Raw genomic sequence first — 13,575 nt, forward strand, 5'->3', positions numbered from 1 at the left:
ACATACTAGATCTGGGTCATTTTACTATTTGCTTAATGGCAGCAAAGCTATGATACAACACAAGTCAGCATCCATTTTTATATGATTTTGTGAAGCTGCAACCCAATCCTGCAACAATGGGTGCAAGAAAGGAAATAACAATATTGTAGCTCAATGCAAGGAACACTCATGGTAAGCATCCACGACGACTTACATCAAGCCAATTTACAGTCACCACTTAACCTAACAATCGCAACTTTGGAATTGCAAAGAAAACCAGAGATCCAAATGGAAAAGTACAAAGTCAGAATTCAAACTCAGTCTCTTGAAAATAAAGGCTATTCAGACCATAAAGCTTGACCAATATATTCATTTAGATTGTTTACAATAAAATCAAGTTGAGATTTGAATGTCCCTAAAGTCCTACTCTTTAATAATAATAATTTTAATTTATTATTACATAGGTATACAATTTAAATATAGCCTTCCTTTACTTTACTCCACACATTGTGATATACTGTATAACCTAACATCCTATTAGCCTTCTTGATTGATTCTGTACACTGTTTTGATATTAACAGTGGTGAATCCTGTATGACTCGTACGTATTTTTTATAAAGTATACTTTCAAATTACAGACACCACACTGTGTATTCAAATCTAACATTTCTACTTCCTATGTGTAATACCTTATATTTACTTATTTTAAACTGTATCTGCCAAAAATCTGTGCAAATCTGCATGATATTCTGAAAAATTTATCTTCAAAAAAACACCCGTTATTTCATGTGTTTAAGGCAAATTTTGCACCCAACTACACACTGCACCTTAAATTCCCACTTCTTTAACTTTGATTAATGTACAGTGTTATAACCACAAGTAATTCACAATCAAAAAACAAATTCAGTCCACTAAGTCCATTAAGACACAGTATGTGGTACAAATTTCCAAAATACCATACACATCAGAATTCAATATCTAAAAAGTAAATTAGGCAAAATGTTACAAGCACATTAAAAACAATACATATACAAAATACAATTTCACCAGAAATTAAATAAATATAGTATTTATTGTTATAATGCTCATGGGAGGTAAAACATTTGTACCAGTTTTCAATATCCTAACTAATTTACAGCACAAGTGAAGACATATGGCAGAATCTTAGCCAGCTCTTACCCAATACTTAAGTACTCAGCACATCTCATCAGTGATCTTCCAACCCCTGCTGATCTCTCTTCTTGTAAAATACAACTGACAGGGTTTTATAAAAAATATATATAGATTAAAGCTTTATGATGTCTGAAGATCACATTTTATTATTTTACGATTATAAAATTTTACGATATTTTAGAAAGTAAAAAGGTACTTTGCCAAGCTAAAAGCTCAACCATGTTACAAGCCAGCAGAAGCTGGGTACTAAAACCGTATTATGTTTGATTCACTTGTCTGAACTGAGAGTAAGGGGCTTAACCATCCACTAATCATTCCTAGCTGAAGGCAAAACTTAAAGACAGGCTTGGCTTTCAAATTTAGGCATCAGGTAGTCAGTAGTTAATGCTGAGGACATAGTAAATTAAGAGCTTCTATCACTGCACTCATCTCAGAGGCAGTACAGATTTTGCCCCCCTTTGCTGGTGGCTTTTAAATTATTTGGTTGAGCAATGCTAACACATTTTTCTGTTAATATTAAATGACTAAGCATCCACCATATTTGTGCATCACGTTTTAATTGTCTATAATGTATTACTAATTAGGCTTCTAAGAAAAGCATGCTGATCCAGATCTGGATTAAATGTTCATCTGTATTCCTACAATGTCCTTTTCCAGATCTGAACAAGCAAATATAAAGTGCTTTCCAGGTGCATCAAAATGGATTTTCTAGATTTAAACATTCTACTGAATGGCCCTTCTTGATCAGTTTACCCATCAAATAATACAGCCCTAATTTCTATTTATTTATTTATTTACATTGATTTTAATTAGAAACAGTAACATTCCATACAGTCAAGTCAGATGTAATAAATCAAAGCAAAATTCAACCCCCACCCTAACCCTAATTTCCATTTAGTATATGAGGAACATTACATAGTGTTTGAAAAATAAGTATTGACAAAGAGGATTTTTAGTATTATTGAGATTACATACAGAGTTTACTTGCATGTGTTTTAGTGTTAATACAGACTGGAGAATAATGAGGACTTAAGAAAAACAAGAAACTGTCTCTGTAAGCTGATGAAGACAATGTTATCCTTAAATCTCTAAACTTCTAACTGCAGTATTGTGAATAGAATTATACTATGTACATAACCTAAGATCTATTTCAATACCTTTTACTGCATTGTCTAGAGAAAAATAGACACCTTCCAGTGAACTAACACTCTGTTCATCGATTTCCTAATCCATTTAATTGAACTGAGGAGGACAGAGCCTACCTGTGCAACATGGGGGAAAGGGCATAAACCAACCTTAAACAGCACTCCAGCCTATCATAGGACACATTCAGGCTCACAACCATGCACACACCAAATGAATCTACTTATTGATTAATCAGTCTGCACATCTGGGAGAAGACTTTTGTGGGGAAAATCCACTCAGTGAGGAGGAGAAAGTACAAACTCCAAACTGACACTGTCCAGTCTGGATTACACACTAAAAATAAATAAATAAATTCATGCAGCCTCTGCCATGGTCTTGTATGCTCCAGACAGATTTGTGTCAGACTTGTTACCATGAGAACAGCCACAGAATTAATAGAAAGTTCTTAAAGGAAAGCACTATACAGATGGGCTGCTAATTGAAAAAAGGTAAAAAAATTAAGGATAGACACTTGCTGGTGTGCCAGTGGTGGGTGATATGGATTTTAATTACCAATTATGCAAAAAAGGACAAGGTTGTTAAAAGGAACTTAATTAGGAGAATCCGCAGGCACTTGAAAGGGTAGTACAGTTAATACGCAAAATGGCAGGATAGTAGGAAGGCAGGAGTGTGTGTGTGTGTGTGTGTGTGTGTGTGTGTGTGTGTGTGTGTGTGTGTGTGTATTTTGGGTAATTTACAATGGAAGTGGAGCTGAGAAATGCAAAGCGTTTGTAATATTAGGTATAAATTTAATCAGAAAAGGCTAAAGGTATCTTTTATTGTGTCCTCAAGATCAACAACATTTCACTATGTTGCATACAAGCCATTTTCCAACTAAACATAAAGAAGTTGAGGCATATGGGTCACCATATGGCTGCTGTCCCAGATAACAGCATAAGAAGGGATTACAAACTGGGCTCTCTTATTCAAGATTTCATGATTTGGTCAGCCGTGTCATCCCTGTTATGCTCATTATCATATCAGCCCAACATACAAATAATATTCTTATATAATACACTACCATGGCCGTCCATGATTTTAAATCATCTGTAGCTCACAAACCGTTTGACCTATTTACCTGAAATATGGTACATATATACTACATGATGCCTAATCCGCATTCAGGGTGATGATTGACCTCCTAGATTATTCCTCTTTTTATTTTTATTTGATTTTATTGTAGAATCAACTCTCGGCAGCGGCCAGCAGGGTGACCGTGCGGCGCATGCATATGGGCACCGTTTTCACCCCTACCACCTTCGCCATCACTTCCCCCACCTCTTCATATCTTAAATCATTCTTGAGGCAGATTGAAGACTTAAGTGCCAGCTTAAGTGAAAAATTAAAGAAAATGTACTAAGTAATTGCAACACAAATACTGACTTAATAGGTTTTAATGCAAAAAGATGCTGACGGAAGAAGAGAAGAAGTGGGCAGCTAGGGTGGAGAAAAGAAGAGCTGCTCAGGAAACAGCAAGCGCATCAACCTTTCAACAAACAAATGCACAGAGAAAGAGTATAAAAACTATGAATGCTCAAGTCAAGTGTACTCACTGCACCATTACTGGTCTATATATAATGCAAAGTTGACTGACTGACTGACTCTCTCACTCTCTTATCGTTAAAAATGTTATTTCCCATTTAGCTAAAAAGCTGAAATTTGCCACAATGGTACATCTTGGACATCTAGGGAAGTAAGTGTGCACTACAAGTGGACACTGCAATATATGAATATTTAGGGGGTAACCCCCTCCCACAACCGCCCACACACCATAGAAAAATTATCCATCCATCCATTATCCAGCCCGCTTTATCCTAACTACAGGGTCACAATAGAAAAATTAAACACTTTAAAATATCAAAAATTTCTTCATGAATTTGATTGAAATTTGGTGACATTATAGAAAAATTAAAATAAGCCAACACATTTTTTTACTTGTTGATTTTTGTTATTAATGATACCCTAATGAGTAAGGCATTTTAACACACCACATCCATTTTTCTCCACTCATGTTGACAACAATCATACGGAGAGTTGGGGTGTGCTAGTTTATGCAGAAGTGAACTGATGGGAGTAAAGTTCTGCAAAGTTTGAAGAAGATGTGTGTAGCAAGTGCACTATAAAGCTCAAGTACTTGCAAGGCACTATATATCTGGGCACAGTCAATTTCACAGAACTAATTCAGTAAGAAAATTATTTAATATATATTACCTGACCTCCTTCATCTTGTCTGCAACCTTGTGGAAATTTCTGATTTGGGGACTACAATGCCCATCACCCAGTGTGCTGCTCCAGTCATCAGCACGGCATGTCATCAAATGTAGAAACTGCTGCATTTTTTCCTCAAACACTTTGGGATAAGTTTTATGGTCTTCCTGGACCGTGTTTAGTCTTGTTGCAATTATAAAAGACACTCCCCCTCCTCAAACTTTTTGAAGTTTTAAACAAAACGGAAAAAAAAAAGAAAAAAAAAAAACACCACAAATTAACTGATGGAGCCAAGCTATGACTGAACAGAAATTACTGCAACTTTTTCTATAGCTAATGGAGGTGCAGTTTTTCAGAATGTTAGAAGAAGAGAATAGGATGGTGCTTTTGAATGAGTAAAAATAAGTATTCACTTCTGTTTGTCTTTTATTGGTAGACATCCACTGCACACTGAGGCAATACTAAAAGTTAGGCTTTGATGCTAATGGAGAGTTGACTTTTTTAGCAGTTTTTAGCTTTGACTAAATCAACTTAAAATCATATTTGTAACATTACCAAATAACACCATTGGTGATGTTATGCCCTCTAAAACAGAGTTCTTCTGCAGTCTCTTTCACACCAGCACCACTAAGGACTGCATGTAGTATGTTCTAGAATATGCAGCTCATGTAAACCAATAATAGCCCCAGTAAAAAAAAAAAATCTTTCTCTGAGTCAGAATGGGTTTCCTCCAGGTGGTCCAAAATCCAGGAAGGTTGGATGAACTGACATAGCTAAATTGACCCTTATGTGTGTAGGTGCATTTGTGTGTGTGTGTGATGGACTGGCAACATGTCAAGGGATTGCTCCTGTATTACATCTGATGATTGTTGGAGTAGGTTCCAGCTGCCCCATGAATCTGCCCTGGATAAGTGGGTTGAAAAAAATGAATGGGAACAGATATTATTTAAATTGTATTACTATATTATTTCATCTTCAACCACAAAATGAGCTAGTTTACAGAATATAAACACTGCTCCAAACAACAATTTCATGTAGCATTTCAGAGTGCATTTTGAGATGGGGCAAGTTTATTAACTTTGCACCTCAACAGCGACCTTAGCAAATTTTAAGACTCAAAACTAAAAAAGTATAGTTTACCTTAAATAACATCACCTCTGCTTTCTATAAAACATTCTTCCAAACAGTGATGAATGATTTAAGGCAGTGACCGTATTTTCAGCATTCACATTTTTTTAGAAATATTTGGAATTTTGGTCAAATTTCACACTACTATTTGCATGCAGGGACATCCATTTCTTTTTCTTGTTTAAAGAACTGAAAGCCTTAAAGTAAATTCCACATGAAAAGCATCTCAGACGAGTTTTCTACTCCAGCTCCCCTTCGCCATTTGCTGTAACACCTCTGATAAGATACTGTATGTGTGTGACGGCAGATATGGGGTACACCATCATTTCATGTGCTACATACCATGCGTATTAATAATATAATATAATATCCACCACCCACTGAATCCCTACTGTCACAAACTGAGGTACCAGTTTAAAAAAGGGGGTCCATATCGATCCTTCCTATCTCTAGTAATTAAATTCATATAATCCACATGCCCCGTGGTCTCACGCACAAAACAAGACACTCACATGTTGACAAAGATAAAAACACTCATGTGTACTAGACTTCGTGTGCACACACCCACATGTGGTTGATTGAATTCGCTAATGAAAGTAGGCTATATGAGCCTCCATAAGGCACATGGCCACAAAGTGACCGACGACCAGAAAAGCGTCTTGTGGGCAGCTTGCCTATTAGAGAACCTGCGCCGGTATACTCGCTCAGACATTCCCCTGCATCTTCCAATTCAGTCAGATGTCCGTACCCTCACAATCACGCATACATACTCGCCTCGTGCATTAGGTGACTAAAATCCCATCCACTCACTTCGTAACACACATTTTACATCCGTACTGTTTACCGACACACTTGAGATCGCACTAAAAGCCATGGGCACATTTGTTTCTTGCACCCTTGACCTAAAATACAGAATGTCACCATGTGGTGACACCACGCGTGTCCCCGCGTAGACCTCCAGTGACACCAGGGTACTCACCCACTTAACAAATTCCCTCACACGCCAAGCAGAAGTATACAAGTTTAAGGATGCTGAAACACTGACATTTATATGGCTTCTCTGTTTATATATAGAATTAGAAAATGGAACAAGCTTTCTAACATACCGGCTTGTATCAGTTCTCTCAATTCTGCGCTCTTCTTCGCCGCGGTGGGCTCCGCGAAACGTATTGCTTGCCAGATCCAATTGTCTGTTGTGTGCGAGTCACCGATCGCCGATAACGGAGCCGACTCTCCGCCGCTTTTGTTCATGATCACACTGGAATCATGTGGATCACAAAATCTTGCCAGTTTAGGATTCCCTAAAAAAACCTCCGAAGCAGGTAGGAGAAAGACAGAGGTTGGGAACATGCACTGGTTACAGCGCGGGGCTGGCTTAATTTTAGAAGTATTCAGTCCAGGCGTCGGCAGCGGCGCAGTAGAAATGAGCTCTCCAAATATATGCCGTTTTATCGTGAGGAGTTTTGTGGGCGTCAGTTGTGGGAGTGCGATTTTTGGAAGTAAACTGCAGCTTGTAGCGGAGCCGAGCGACTTCAGCGCGAGCGTTTCCCACTGGAGCAGAATGGACCAGATGTGCTCTTCATTTCATTAGTCAACGTGGGAACATGATGTGGTGGGGTAGGGTGAGGAGGGGGGTTGTTAATGGAGTTAGCGTCAGGTGGGGTTCAACCCCAGCTCCCTTGTGTTGCCCTCCTCCTGCTGTTAAATCATTTCAAGGGCATGTGTAATATGATACGATTAGCCTGTCGATGTGCCTCCAGCGCCGCGTCTTCCTGACTAGGTTACCATGGGTACAGAATTTGCAGAGTGCTGTCTGTAAGCAGACTATCAGTGGTTTCAGCACTTAAATTCATAGCCGCATAATAAACCGAACTGAAGGCTGAAGTCTTATATGAAAAATCAGAGGCATGTTTCAGTTTAACATAACGTTTGGGTTTTAGGACTACTCATGTGCTAAGGGAGTTAACTTACAAAGATATCTTCCTCTGCAACAGACCACACTTTTCGCTCTTAATGAAGTCATTGATAACTGTCTAGCTGTCTTCCATGTATATTTTTTATCTTGTATGCTCAGGTAACAGCCCTGCCTAGTGAAATTGTAAATCTCACAGTTGAAAGATGCTTTACATACCTTGTTGAAAAGATGGAAATTAAATCAAGATTGTCTGTACGATTCCAAAATGTTACCTTCATCATTCATGTGGTTATTTTTTCTCTGTATGTAAACATACACAATAGATGCACACATTAATAGGGACAGAATTCTATTTCTTCAAAACTAAACCCAAACACCGCTCTTTTACAAGCAATTATGAATAAAATGGTTTTGATGTACTTTTCAATTTTCTTTGGCCAAAATTTGTGCTATTTGAGTAGCTTATATTGTAGCCAACTCTGTTTTGTAATTACATACTAAGGTTGTATTGGTCCTTTTGATTTTTTATATCCCCCTGGAATCTACCTGTAGTGTATTTTAGAATATACTGTCTGTATACTCCTAACATTGTACTCATCATTTGTTAAATTTGTTAGTTCTGTAATGTACATTGTTACAGTGCATGCCGTTCAAGGATTACTCTAACCAAAAATGATACTTTTTATGCATTACTTATACCACGTACAAGAAAAAGTTTTGATCTCATGTTTTCATGCAGAATGGAGAGAAGGAAGTTTATGACATAACAGAAGGTAATAGCACGCCTTATTCTACCATGGCAAATGATGTGAAAAACATTCAAGGAAAAAAGAAAAATAAATCTTACCTTACTCGTGGTGTACAATCCATTTGCCCTGAATCTAGTCATTATGCTCAAATGAGCAAAATGCATGCTTTATTTATTTATTTTTTGTAAAATATTGTAATATAAAGTCTCATGGGAGTAACTTTTTGAACTGAAAACAGGACCCTTGATCAGCGATTGAGAGTAGAGTTGGTTCTTCACTTCAAAAAGTATGAAGGAATATTTTGGACAAAATTAAATAAATAATAAACATATACATACATAAAAGGATGTTAAAATGTGACAAATAAATAATAACATGAAATGTGAGTACAAATAATTAAATGTGTCAGAAAATATATTTTTATTACTTATTTCTTTATCCATCCATTATCCAACCCACTATATCCTAAGTACAGGGTCACGGGGGTCGGCTGGAGCCAATTCCAGCCAACACAGGGCGCAAGGCAGGAAACAAACCCTGGGCAGGGCACCAGCCCACCGCAGGGTGCGCATACACACACACACCAAGCACACAATAGGAACAATTTAGAATCGCCAATGCACCTAACCTGCATGTCTTTGGACTGTGGGGGGAAACTGGAGCACCTGGAGGAAACCCACGCAGACACGGGGAGAACATGCAAACTCCACTCAGGGAGGACCCGGGAAGTGAACCCGGGTCTCCTAACCGTGGGGCAGCAGCACTACCCACTACCCACATGTCACCCTTATTTCTTTATGCATTTCTTTAATTATTTCATTTATTTATTTTAGAAACATCTCATGTAACATGAAATAAGTCCTGAAATGAAAAATGTCTATCACACTCCTCAAAGTTGAGAGGGAGGGCTCTAACAAGTGCTATTGTTTGACTGGTGGTTGGTAGCGTGGAGATAAACCTTTGGCCATCAAGTGCCACATTTACAGCAGACGCTTCAGATGCAGACTCCTAATGATGAATCCAGAGTTTTCTGAAATAAAGTAGCCGATTAGCACAATAAACCAAGGCAACTTTTCCTTGCACTCGTATCCAATGCACACATTCACAGTTTGGAGCATGTGCATGAGCCACAGGATTCCCAAGTCAAGCAAAGCACAAAACTCTATCATGTGGACGATTCACCAATAAAAAAAACTTGTTAGAGCCCAATCTTTCAACCCTGAAAGTGAAAATGACAATTTTTATTTCAGAGTTATTTCTTTTTAAGTCAGATATCACTGAAATAAATAAAAAATAACTATATAATACAAAAATAATCAATTCCAATTTCTGCCCTGTAATATATTTCTAGCTTGCTTGACAAAGCAGTTTGTCCTAAGCAACAAAAGTGCTTTATGCTGTAAAAGATATTCAATTTCATGATGCTGCATCCTTGCCAGCTAAAAAGAGAACAGTTTTTTTTATATACTTTTAATTTATAAGTAATTACTGACAAAGATTAGTAAAACAAATTTGCCTATTTAAATTTATGAACTTCTTTGTGAAAAGTGTCAGCAGATTGACCTGTCTCTACTCTTAAGATGCCCAGGTAACACACCATATGAAGGGAGGTGTTTAATCTGCAAAATGTCCTCTTTTTCCCAGAGTGATGTCTATTAAGTTTTTTCAGAATAAGCCAGCAGTCAAACCCATGCAGCTCCCTGTGGATTGCTCTTGCAAAAAGAAGGCTCTGTATATTTCAAGAACATGCTCCTTCAAATAAGTTATTATGCCCACTACTGGAAAAGAATTGAACTTTGCTATTTTTGATACAGAGTGAAAAGAAGAAAACTCTGTACTAATGTACACAGACCATCTTGAACATGACCTAATAAAAGTCAAAGTATTAAAAACCCACAAAAACACACAAAAAAAGCTTTAGAAGGCTACAACAGCACTTTTAAATAAAAAGGTTCAGTATGGTTGGAATCATTAAAATAATACTGAGCTTCTGTGTGTAGGATCCAAGAGTCCTCCCCGGCTATCATCCAGTATACCGCTAATTAGTATGCTTTTGTTTACACAGTCCCTTTTTCTCATTACAAGCTGGCCCTGCATTGTTACTATGCCTGTTTGGTCACTTGTTTGTCTTGTCCTTAGTAGGTCTGTGAATGTGAAGATAAAGGCTTGATGCCAAGGTGGAACCTGATCACAGTTATAAAATATAAAGTTATCAGTAAAACAGTAATTTTCTATCTGTTGTGGTACCAGAATCTCAAAAGCACACAAACTGAAGCAGCCCAATGCAAAAAATATTCTCAGTCTTACCTATTGGTCCATCTTTAAAAACATATTCTGATTTTTACAAATATTTGCTTTGATTATATGATTAATATAACAATGTTACGATGAAACACATTAAATATAAAAAGTAAAGCTATCTGCAGTTTTAATTTTCTGCTTACTCCTATTTCAAAAATAAAATGTTCTGCAGTTAACACAGTGCTTTTAATGGCAGTTTTTTATTTATAGCTGCTAAATGAATTAAAAAATCCTGACTTATTTCTTTAACTAATCATAATTATGATTAATATGGTGTGGTTCCTAAGGTTATGAATTACAAATTGATACTTTTTCTTAATACATTGTTTTCTGACAGGGTGTTTTTTTTGAGTCTTGGTATTCCTTTGTATTTTGAGACCATGTGACTCATCTCTGATTCTGGATGTTTATTAACCAATGAAAACTGGAAGCACTCCTCCTTTTATATTTGCAAAACCCAAGCTGAATTCAGATTCCCTCAGGACCATTTTGAATACCTCCAATGAGGAAAGTATTTGAAACTTTCCAGTTCTGTTTTTTTAACCACATTATTGAAAATAAAGGATTTTTTTCCCCTCAGTGTTTTAAAGAGTCAGCTTACTAATGTGTTGATGAACACTCTTTTCAGCAAAAGGTAGAATAAGGAAATTATATGCTGCATATGGATTTTAATTTATAAAAAAACAATAGTTTCACTGTTATGGTCAAATAATAGGATTATTCTTAATGGAGAAGATTGGGTTGACAGATATGAAAAAGATGACATAGGTTGTCCAGAGAGTATGGCATCCATTAGTGCAGCAAGCCATGCCCTCCCACTGTCTCTTTCAGACATGGAAACATGCAGACTATGAGTTTAAATAGAAGGTTCCAGACATTCTCCTGACTTCTGTCACTTACTGACTTGCCTTCTATACATAATAAAAACTGCAACCCAATCAGAGCATTCACTTCAGATATCCCTTACCCCAGTCCCAATAAATATATATAGTAAAAACAGCCCAACGTGTCATTTAAATTTTTTCCCTTTAAAGCAATTTTTTTATTTGTAAGCTTATGCACTTAAAGTAGTAATCATTCTTTGTTTCCACAGTGGTTTATCTTCTTTTTTTCTTTGCTTTCCTTAACCATAAACTGTGTCAGAATAAATGGATATTTGTGTCTGAAATGTGGCACTAAAATAAAAGATATGGTAGGATGTCTATATAATTTCTGGTTGGAAGTAGCGTGGTCACAATCATGAAATGTTAGTTGGTGATTAATTGTCATATATGCAATTATGGTGAATGATTTGATTGTCTTTTTCTGTTAATTTATATCTTGATATTCTCCTAGTCAGCAGGTGACAGTGTTCAGTCAATGTCACAAAACTAACAATGTCACGGCAGATGAGAAATGAGACTCAGTTGATGGAATAAGAGTTGTGTCTGTTATTACTGGTTTTAAAAGGAAAAAGAGAAGGCAGAGTCTCATACCCCTTAACCAAAAGCAGAAGAGGGAGGGTAAGTGTAATATTCTCGTGAATGAATGACCTACATGATGAAGAGATGCATTTCAAATATTTTTGCATGTCTATCTTGCTCCTTGATGACCTGCTGTATCATATTCTGCCCTTCATTCATCATTCTGACACTCTCATAACCAGTCTCTCCTTGAAATTCACCACTTTGGAAAACCCAGCATGCATAAGAGGCAGCTGGTTGCCATGTTTGTCGCCACTTTTGCCATACAGCTCTCACGAACATGTCAAGTCAAACAAATATTGAACAAAAGTTATAAGTATACATATTATCCTGCATGCGCTGAGGGGTGAATTTCATCCACTTAGTTTAAAGTAAGAGGAAGTCGGTGATCATCCCAGCAGCACAGGGTGTAAGGCAAGAACCAATCGCAGGGCTCTGTAGTGCGGGGTCTGTGGCACTCTTCCGCTGTTCAAGGGGCTGCTTTTTATAGCCGGCTTGACCAGGTATTCTGTAGAGCGTGTCCCTCTCAAGTCCCAACCTAAGTTAGCTATAATATTTATAAAACACAAGAAAATGATCAAATTTGACTGTGTGTTTGGCCATTTGTTTGAAGGTTGTTCGGTTTAGAATTTAATAAAAATGCTATCCAATGAAATGAGCAGTTTTTTATACAAAAGAAGAATGAGTAATGCAAAAGTCACGCGCTGTTTATTATATTTTATAAGTAAATAAAGATTTAGTTGCTTTTTTGTAAGTAGCGACTGATGTACTTAACTATGTTACTTTTAAAAGTAATGTTCCCCAAACATCGCATTTCATTAAATGAGCACTAATAAAAAATTACATGGTGGAGAATGACAAAGAAATAGTGACAGAAATATGACATTTCTGTTTCATCCAGCTATTATTATATAGGTGAATGGAAATGATTCTAATGATTAGGCCAAATAATCACAATCAGCCAATTTTGTAATAATTGTGATGGGCCTAGTTGGAAGCCTAATGCACTTTCATTTTAAGCATTTTGCAAATGCAAACAATGCATTCATTTTAAACACTTCACATGATTGTCAAAAAAGTAGAATTAAAAAGAAGAGTTCATTTGTTGCCAGGCTTTCATTTTGCTCATGTTAAGGAGAAATTTCAGTAAATGCATAGTTTGCCTACTGCCGTGTCAGAAGGCAGAGTGATTTTGTTATCTGAGCATGACGTTCATATTGTGGTCTACAGTTTCAAAATAATATATGTACCCAAACAGAAGATTAATTAAAACATTTGTACTGGTTGTTTTACTGTTTCTCCAACACTGTATTGATACTTTGTGAGAAAATCATATACGTATGTATTTGCCACATGTGGTCAGATCCATCACAATTTAACATACAAAGTCTTGGGCATTCCAGTGTGTAATCCATCCACGTGCAATGTATGTTAAATAGGGGATCTTGTGCTTTCACTGTTTTATTTTTCTCTT

The 13,575-nt window shown here is 36.8% G+C and overlaps 1 protein-coding gene across 3 annotated transcripts in view; it reads right to left on the reverse strand.

The window, feature by feature from the left end:
• Nucleotides 1–13,575, reverse strand: part of ccdc102a (coiled-coil domain containing 102A) — a 260,694-nt gene that overhangs the window by 132,449 nt on the left and 114,670 nt on the right. Inside the window, exon 1 of one of the 3 annotated variants that reach the window (XM_039763190.1) lies at nt 6,780–7,416. The exons of the other annotated variants lie outside the window; for them this stretch is intronic. The gene's annotated coding sequence lies outside the window, so the exon portion shown is untranslated. Of the gene's footprint in view, nt 1–6,779; nt 7,417–13,575 lie in introns of those variants that run through there. 3 annotated transcript variants of the gene reach the window in all.

Source organism: Polypterus senegalus, chromosome 9 (genome assembly GCF_016835505.1).
Source record: "Polypterus senegalus isolate Bchr_013 chromosome 9, ASM1683550v1, whole genome shotgun sequence".
Classification (NCBI taxonomy): Eukaryota; Metazoa; Chordata; class Cladistia; order Polypteriformes; family Polypteridae; genus Polypterus; species Polypterus senegalus.